This window comes from Melospiza georgiana, chromosome 32, assembly GCF_028018845.1.
Source record: "Melospiza georgiana isolate bMelGeo1 chromosome 32, bMelGeo1.pri, whole genome shotgun sequence".
Lineage (NCBI taxonomy): Eukaryota > Metazoa > Chordata > Aves > Passeriformes > Passerellidae > Melospiza > Melospiza georgiana.
This window is the reverse complement of record NC_080461.1, coordinates 4,261,297-4,269,585: the sequence shown is the minus strand read 5'-3', so window position 1 is coordinate 4,269,585 and position 8,289 is coordinate 4,261,297.

Genomic DNA, 8,289 nt, shown 5'->3' with positions numbered 1-8,289 from the left:
GGGCTCTGGCTGCAGGCCTGAGCTGGTGTCCATGGCAACCATGCCTGGCATGGGGTCTCCATGGAGCTGCCGAGGGACTGACCATAGCAACAGGGGGCTGGGGATGGTTGCCATAGAAACTGTCCAGAGCAACAGGGGGCTGGGGAGGGTTGCCGTGGAAACTGTCCCGAGCAATGGGTTCTGGTGATGGGTGCCTGCTAAGAACTGAGTTGCCACAGGCACTCAGAGCACTTCCATGGGAGGTGCCCTGATTTTTTAAGATTTTCTAAGATATTGACATTCTTGTAGTGAACTTTCTCACACTCTTGCTGTAAATAACTCATTGTTTTGCATTCCTTTATGGAGGAGGAGAAAGTTGATGGATTCCTAGTTTGTCCAGTGTCATTGGAGAGGTGGCACTGTCACCCTCCAATCCACTGTCACTCTTGGGAAACTATAAATGTTGGAGTCAGAAAATAAACTTCATTTTTTTTTCACCATGAGAACAGCGGTGTGCACTTGTGTTCTTTTGTGTCCGATAGCAACACATGGGGACATTCCAAGAGTCTCCAGCCTGTTTCAGAGCTGGAATGTCACACACAGAGACAGGGGCTCCATGGAGACCTCCCAGGGCTTTCTGGGGATGGTAAAGAGCCCTGTGCTCAGAGGCAGTCACAGCCATTCCATGGTGACATCCCAGGGAACCTTGTGCTGCAAAGGCACCGATCTGTCACAGGCACTCACGGGGGCTCCACGGTGACATCCCAGGAGTCCCCAGGCTGGCAAAGACCCAGGATGTCCCAAACACTCACAGGGGTTCCTGTCATGGGCCGAGTGGGAGATTCATGCAAAAGCTTTGTTTCTTCATTGGAGAAACTCCTGCTGAGTCATGGGGTGGAGAAATGGCACACAGCAGCCACCATAGAACTCATAAAACCCTCCAGAACCCCACGACTTCTAAAATTCCATCTCAGAGAGGAGACTGGGAGTGGCTGGATCCAATCCAAGCCCCAGACATTGACAAAGGTGCAAAAGATTGGACAGGGGGAATTGAACTTGTCCCACAGGATTAATGATGGTATACCAGACAGATTTCTAGAAATTCTGATCATGCTTAGACAGAAAGATCTTGATCAGAGTTATTTCCTCCACAGCACTGCAGCTCTAACAATTAGAATATTCTTCCCTGGAAAAAATTTTGAAGTCAACAGGGCCTTGCTGGAGTTGTTGGAGCCCATTGCAGGCAGAGCCTCCTGCTCCAGCAGGAACTGCCTTTCCTGTGCCATCAGCAGGGCAGGTCCCGCTGCAGGAAAAGCCCCAGACCAGCCCCAGCACAGGGAAGGGCTCGGGCACAAGGGCAGAGTGCCGTGCTGGGAGCTGTGCCAGGCAGAGCCGGGGGCACCAAAGGCACCTTGGCAGCAGCAGCTGCTTGAAGGCCATGGCCAGAAGCCTCCCTTGGCAGCCCGGCCGGGCGGCCACCACTGCAGAGCTGCTGCCTCAGGGCTCATTCCTGGCTGGGCTCTGAAAAGCCACTTCTGCTCCAGGAGGCTGACTGGGAAGCCACTGGCCCCAGCACTTTGGGGACAAGATATTAATGACAAAACTCTTCATGGCAGCAGAGCCAAGGCAGGGGCAGAGGAAAGGGCAGAGCCAGGCCCAGGGGACAGGGCTGCCATGGTGATGGCTGTGAGGTCACTGCCCCTGCAGCAGCCTGGCTCCCCTCAGCAGACATTCTGGCCAGAAGCCTTGTGAGGGCACCCAGCACATCAGAGAACCCACAATGCAGGAATTCTGTCACTGGAGATGAGAGGGTTTCAATGGGCAATGCTGCACAAAGCTCCTGGTATTGGACATTTCCTGGGATGGGGAATCCACTTCTCTGAAAAAACGGTTGCCATTTTGTGCCACTCTCATAATTATAAAATATTTCCTCCTTCTAACAAATGAAAATCTACCCTCATTCAATTTAGAGATATTGAGCCTGTCACTGCAAGATTTGGGAGAAAATGCCTTTGACCACATTTTTCCATTTTCACAGCCCTTGGAAAGGAACCAAAAATCTCCCAAGATGGGATTTGGAGGCCTCATCACATAACCAGCAGAGATGGGCTGATGGCTCTGGGGTTGTTCCAGATTACAAGGCAAGATGTACTCTATTGCCATCTCTATGGCAGTTGTCTTGTCAAGTGGGCAGTTTTCCTTCTCTCTCTGACTGGACATCTGCTTATAATGGGCTATTGAATGTCACTGCATGACTGATAAGAACTACAGCATCCCATTGTGAGATGTGAGCCCAGAGGGAGGAGCCAAGCATTGCTACCCAGATATAATCTGGAGATTCTGGAATACCAGAACAGCTTTCTCCACTGGATTCCCCAGAGGAACAGCAGCTGTCTCTTCTTCCACTGAATTTTCAGAGGAAGAATACATCCTTTTCTACAGGACCGCCTGCTCCAACAGAACCACACCTGACACTGCAGGAGGGTTGCAGCCACATTTCCAATTGGACTGCCGCCAACACCCTGACCCACAGGGTGTCAGGTTGAGTTGTGACTCTGTCAATGTTGTTCCAATGTACTGCATTGTTTATTTGTTTAATTTTCTTCCCTAATAAAGAACTGTTATTTCCTGCTCCCATATCTGTGCCTGAGAGCCCCCTTTATTTCAAAATTATAACAATGTGGAGGGAAGAGGGCTTACATTTTCCATTTCAGGGGAGGCTCCTTCCTTCATTAGCTGACACCTGTCTTTTCAAACATTAACAAGGGGAAAGCTTCAAAGCCTCAGTTATAAAGCAAACAAAGTTTGGAGGAACAAATAAAATAGGAATTGGGGATGTTCTATTAGTTCCAGAAGCAGGATGAAATTTATTAGGACAGGATTTACAGGTGCATTTTGACATTCTCTGGAGTGCTCCCAGAGAAAGGGAAAATGGTAGTTAAGCTTCTCCAAGTAAGGGAAGAAAACAAGGTGAAAATTCAAGAGATGATTTGGGCAAAACCAAAAAACTGAGGTAAGTTGAACATGAAACTTATAGTAATAAAAATAGTTAATGTGAACCATCCACTTCAGCTATATCACAATATCCACTCTCCCTGGAGGGGAGATGGGCACTGCAGCCACTGATCCAGGACCTACTTGAGGACAGGATCTTAGAACCATGTATGTCCCTCCATAATACACCCATATTACCAGTAAAGAAGTCAGGTGGGACTTACAGGCTTGTCTAAGATTGGTGAGCAGTGAAGAAAAGAACAGTGAATCGGTACCCAGTAGTGCCTAATCCCTATATACTCCTAAGTAACATCCCAGTGGTTTAGCGTGATAGACCTAAAAGATGCTTTTTGGGCATACTCACTGGCAGAGGAAAATGGGTTATATTTGCTTTTGAATGGGAGGACCCTGATTCTGGGCAAAAGCAACAGCTTCAGTGGACTGGCTTACTCCAAGGGTTTTCTGAATACCCAAACAGTTGTTATCTTGTTGTATTTCGTATTTCTAAAGTCCCATATTGTCAAAAACATATTAAAGTCTTATACCTTCTCGGTGATATTTCTTGGGGGCAGTTCTTCACAGCACAGACTTCACCTCCTTCTTGTTGCTGCTTCTTAGTCAGGGCTCCTTCCAGGCTCTCCCTGACTAGCCAAGCCCAGCCCCTTTTATCCCAGTTTTCTTCACTAGCTACAGCTGCAGCCCAATTAAGGACATCGCAGCTGCAGCCCATCAAGAACAACTGGGGCTTATCGGGGCAAGGCCTATATACAGATATTCAAATACAATACAGATATTTTCAAGGCCTCCTACTATACCAAACCTCTTTGGTCAAGCCTTAGGAGAAGTAACACAACTCTTCTCCATTAAACCTGAGATAAAGCTCATCCAATATGTAAATTATTTGCTTCTCTCAGGATGGGAAGAAAAAGAAGTTTGGGAATCCACCATAGTGTTGTTAAATTTTCTGGGGCGCCAAGGACTTCAGGTATCAAAAGGGAAACTCGAATTTGTAGAAAGGGAAGTGAAATATCCAGGACATATGATTTGTCAAGGGAGCTGGGGGCTGAACCCTGAGAGAATTACAGGAATAGTCTCACTCCCACGGCCAAAAACTAAGAAAGAAGTCAGAAGGTTTTTAGGCCTGTTGGGATATTGTAGGCTATGAATTGGAGGATACACGCAGGCCATCCGGTTCTTGTGTGAAAAGTTAATTGGAGAGATTAGGTGGGAAAAAGACAATGAACAAACGTTTGAAGCTGTGAAGCAAAAATTAGTCAGTGCACCAGCCCTGAGTCTTCCTGCCTTAGACAAACCCTTCTATCTGTTGTGGATATAGAAAAAGAGGTAACACATGAAGTGTTAGCTTAGGACTGAGGAGGATCCAGGAAACCAGTGGCCTATTTATCAAAATTACTAGAGCCTGTCAGCCAAGGGTGGCCAACCTGCATTCAGGTGCAGCAGTGACTTCCCTACTCATAGCAGAAAGCAAAAAATTAACCATTTAATTGAAAATTGAAGATATATGTCCCAGACTCAGTAACGAGTATCCTGAGAAATGGCTCACTGATTCCCAAATGCTAAAGTATGAAGCCATCTTAATAGATAATGTTTTAGAGCTAATCGTCAGTAACCAACTCAACCCTGCCCCGTTTTTGTATGGAGAACCAGATGAGGAACTAATACATAATTGCCTAGAGGTTATAAACTGTCAAACTAGAGTAAGAGAGGATGTAACAAATCAACCACTCCAAAGTGAAAAACAATTGTACATCGATGGATCTTCACAAGTAATAAAGGGGCACAGGGTATTGGGGTACGCTATAGTGCATGAAGGGTTGGTAGCCATAGAAAAGATAAAGTTACTTTCCAACTGGTCAGCCCAGGCATTGAGTTGTATGCCCTAAAACAAGCTCTGGATATATTAGCACAGAAAAGGGGAACAATATATACAGACTGAAAATACACTTTTGGAATAGTGCATATATTTGGAAAAATTTGGGAAGAGAGGGGGCTATTAAATTCAGAGGGAAAGGGATTGATTCACAAAAAATTTATTTTAGAAGAGTTAGAAACCTTACAATTACCAGAGGAAGTAGCAGTGGTGTATGTTAAAGGACATAAAAAAGGGGCAACTCAGGAGGAGCGAGGGAACAATTAGGCTGATCTAGAGGCTAAAAATGCAATTGAATCAGAGACAAAACCACTAATAATAGTATTAACACCCATGAGAGAAATGCAAAAAGTCCCTGTATTCAGTGGGACAGAAGAGGAAGAACTCCTTAAAAGAGGAGCCAAGAAAGATAAAAAAGAGAAGTGGAGATTAGCAGATGGAAGGCAAATGTTGAATAAACTCCTGGCCAGGAAAATGCTAGAAGGCATACATGGAACAACACATTCAGGTACACAAGCGCTAAGTGATCAATTTCTAATGGATTTGGGATGCAAAGGAATTTTCAGAATAGCTAAGCAAGTAACTGGAGGGTGTGTGATATGCCAACAAGTGAATAAGAAAATCATGAGGAAAACACCCAGAAGAGGGTGACAACTAGCCTTAGAGCCCTTCCAAAACATCCAAGTAGACTTTACTGAGCCTCCCCAGGTACAATGGTGGAAATTTTTTCCACTGATAGTAGATCACATGCCTCATTGGGTAGAGGTGGTACCCACTGTGAAAGCCAATGCCAATGTTGTGAGGAAAACACTTCTAGAATCAATCATTCCCTGATATGGGATGGCAAACAGGATTGATTCAGACTGGGGAACTCATTTCACATTAAAGATATTGCAGAAAGTTGTTCAGGCCCTGGGAGTGAAATGGGAATTAAACACTCCATGGCATCCACAGAGTTCTGGTCAGGTTAAGAGAATGAATCAAACTCTTAAAAGAGCTCTATTTAAGCTAATGATTGAAATCCAAGTGTCATGGATAAAATGTCTCCCTTTGGCCTTATTAAGAATTATTAAGAATTATCAAGAATTAGAACCCAACCCCAGTCAGATCTGGGGGTGTCACCCTATGAAATGATGTTTGGGTTTCCCTTCCGGACCTCACCCCAGAAGGTTGCCACCTATGAGGAAGGGGAAACCAATGCCAAGAAATTTGTTATGTCCATAGCACAAACCTTAGAAGGGCTAAGACATAAAGGGGCAATTACTTAATCTACCAGCCTGGATTGCAGAATCCATAATATTAATCCTGGGGATTGGGTGATGATCAAGCCACAGGGAGATCAGCCTCTAACTCCCCAGTGGGAAGGTCCTTTTCAGGAACTGCTCACCACCGAATCGGCCGTGCGAACTGCAGAGCAGGGATGGATTCATTGCAACAGAGTCAAAGGCCCAGTAGAAGAGCCTAAAGAGTGGACTGTAACATCCAGGCCAGGTGAAACAAGATTGACTCTCAAGCAGAGACTGAAAGACAACCAGAAAAACACCAAGACACCCAAAAAGTGGAGTCAAGCTTCCACCAACCAGCTTGAGAAGTCTTCCTGTTTTAATGGATACCAGCATTTGTTGAGGAGAAGTACACAAGGGACTGTAAAAGGTAATGGGACAGCTTCTTTAAGAAAATAAGACAAAAGAAGGGAAGCAAGACTGGGTTGGCCCCTTTGTTTGCTACCAAGAAGGCTCCATACCCCTGCTGTGGGTAACAACCCCGTAGGCAAGGTAAGGTAGGGAGAAAAGGCCATACCAGACCTCTGTAATTCCTCAGTTGTCTTTTAATTCAACAGGGACTGGAGGGCAGGACTGAGTTGGCCTCTGTACTGACCTCTAAAATACACTGACAATGGAGAGCAACCACATAGGCACGGTAGATGGGAGTCAAAGCCATACTGGACCTCTGGGATGCCATTTTGTGCATTCCAAATAAATGTGTCTAAGGAAAACCTGAGATTTTTTTCTCCTGTTCCCACTGTCCATGGCCACATCAACAGATGCTGGTGTGACTCATTTAAGAGAGACAGAAATTTTTTTACTTAAATTTTTCATGGAAAATGACTTCTACAAAAAGAAAAGGAGGTTTGTTATAGATGAGTAATTCTATGGTTGACTCTCACAGTTAAGGAGTGAATTTTAAATATATGTTAAGAGAAGTTTAGTAGATGTATAGTTATCCTTCCCCTCCCCCTTGCATTGTTATCACAGGACGGCCTCAGTAGTTGGGGCATTTGGGAGGGTCGGCTTGTTACTATGGCAGCACCTGACCTCCAATCAAGGTGTAAGACAGTGATTTCCACCACTAGACAGAGAAAAAGGAGTCGATTGACAAGACTTTGGGAGGGGCTAGAAGTGTAAAAGACAGAGCATTCATTTTGTAGATGAGCACATGGTGACTGAATTCTTTGCTTCTGGCACTGTATTCTTTTCTTTATTCAGTCTTCTGTTGTATTTGAAAAGATATGAAAATCAAGAACCTTCTGTTGTATTTTGACAAGGACTTAATAAACCATTGAAAATATTGAAAGTGAAAATCATGTCTCACATGGGGTTGGGGAATCTGAGGCATGGCTGTCCACAATGGACTCCAGTTCCAATGTATAACTCTTCTGACATGGCCAGACCTCCTTAAGAGCAGCACTACATCAATATCAGGAACGGAATGCTGCAATCACCTCTTCTCAAAAGAGAAAAGTAATAAAATACAGTCTTTAAAATAGGATTACATATTTCTTAGAAGCTCATTGAAACATTTCTCTGTAACTGTAAAAGGAAATCTTCCTGATGAGCTGCTCCAGACCAGAGGGAAATCAAGGCAGAGCCATGGTTTGTCAGGACTTGCCTGATCCTAATGAGTTCTGAGGTGCATTTGAAGCTGAGCCCTTTAACCTCAGGGCCTGAGAGGAGATTGCACAAACCTTTCCAGGAGTCAAAGTCAGAGGAAAGACCCAAAGTGTCTCAAAGCATGAATGGGTCCCACTGAGGTACCTCTCCAACACAGGCTCCTCATGGACTCCATGCAGGAGAGAATTGGAGGCCAGGATGGCACAAAAACCTCTCAGAGATGGAGAGTGGAGAAAGAAAAATCCAAAGTACCTAAAAACCTTGAGTACCTCAAAGCATTAATGAGCCCCACTGAATGTCAGTACAAAGCTCTCAAGGGACTCATTAAAATAGATAATTGGGGCCATGATTGCACAAACCTCTCACTGAGTCTGTATCCAAAGGGCAACACCAAGTACCTTAAAATAACTGAAGTACCTTGAAGCATTAATGAGCCCCACTGAATGTTGTTACTGACAAAGCCTCTCCAGGGACTAATTACAGCAGATAATTGGAGGCCATGATTGCACAAACCTCTCAGAGACTCCAAGGCAA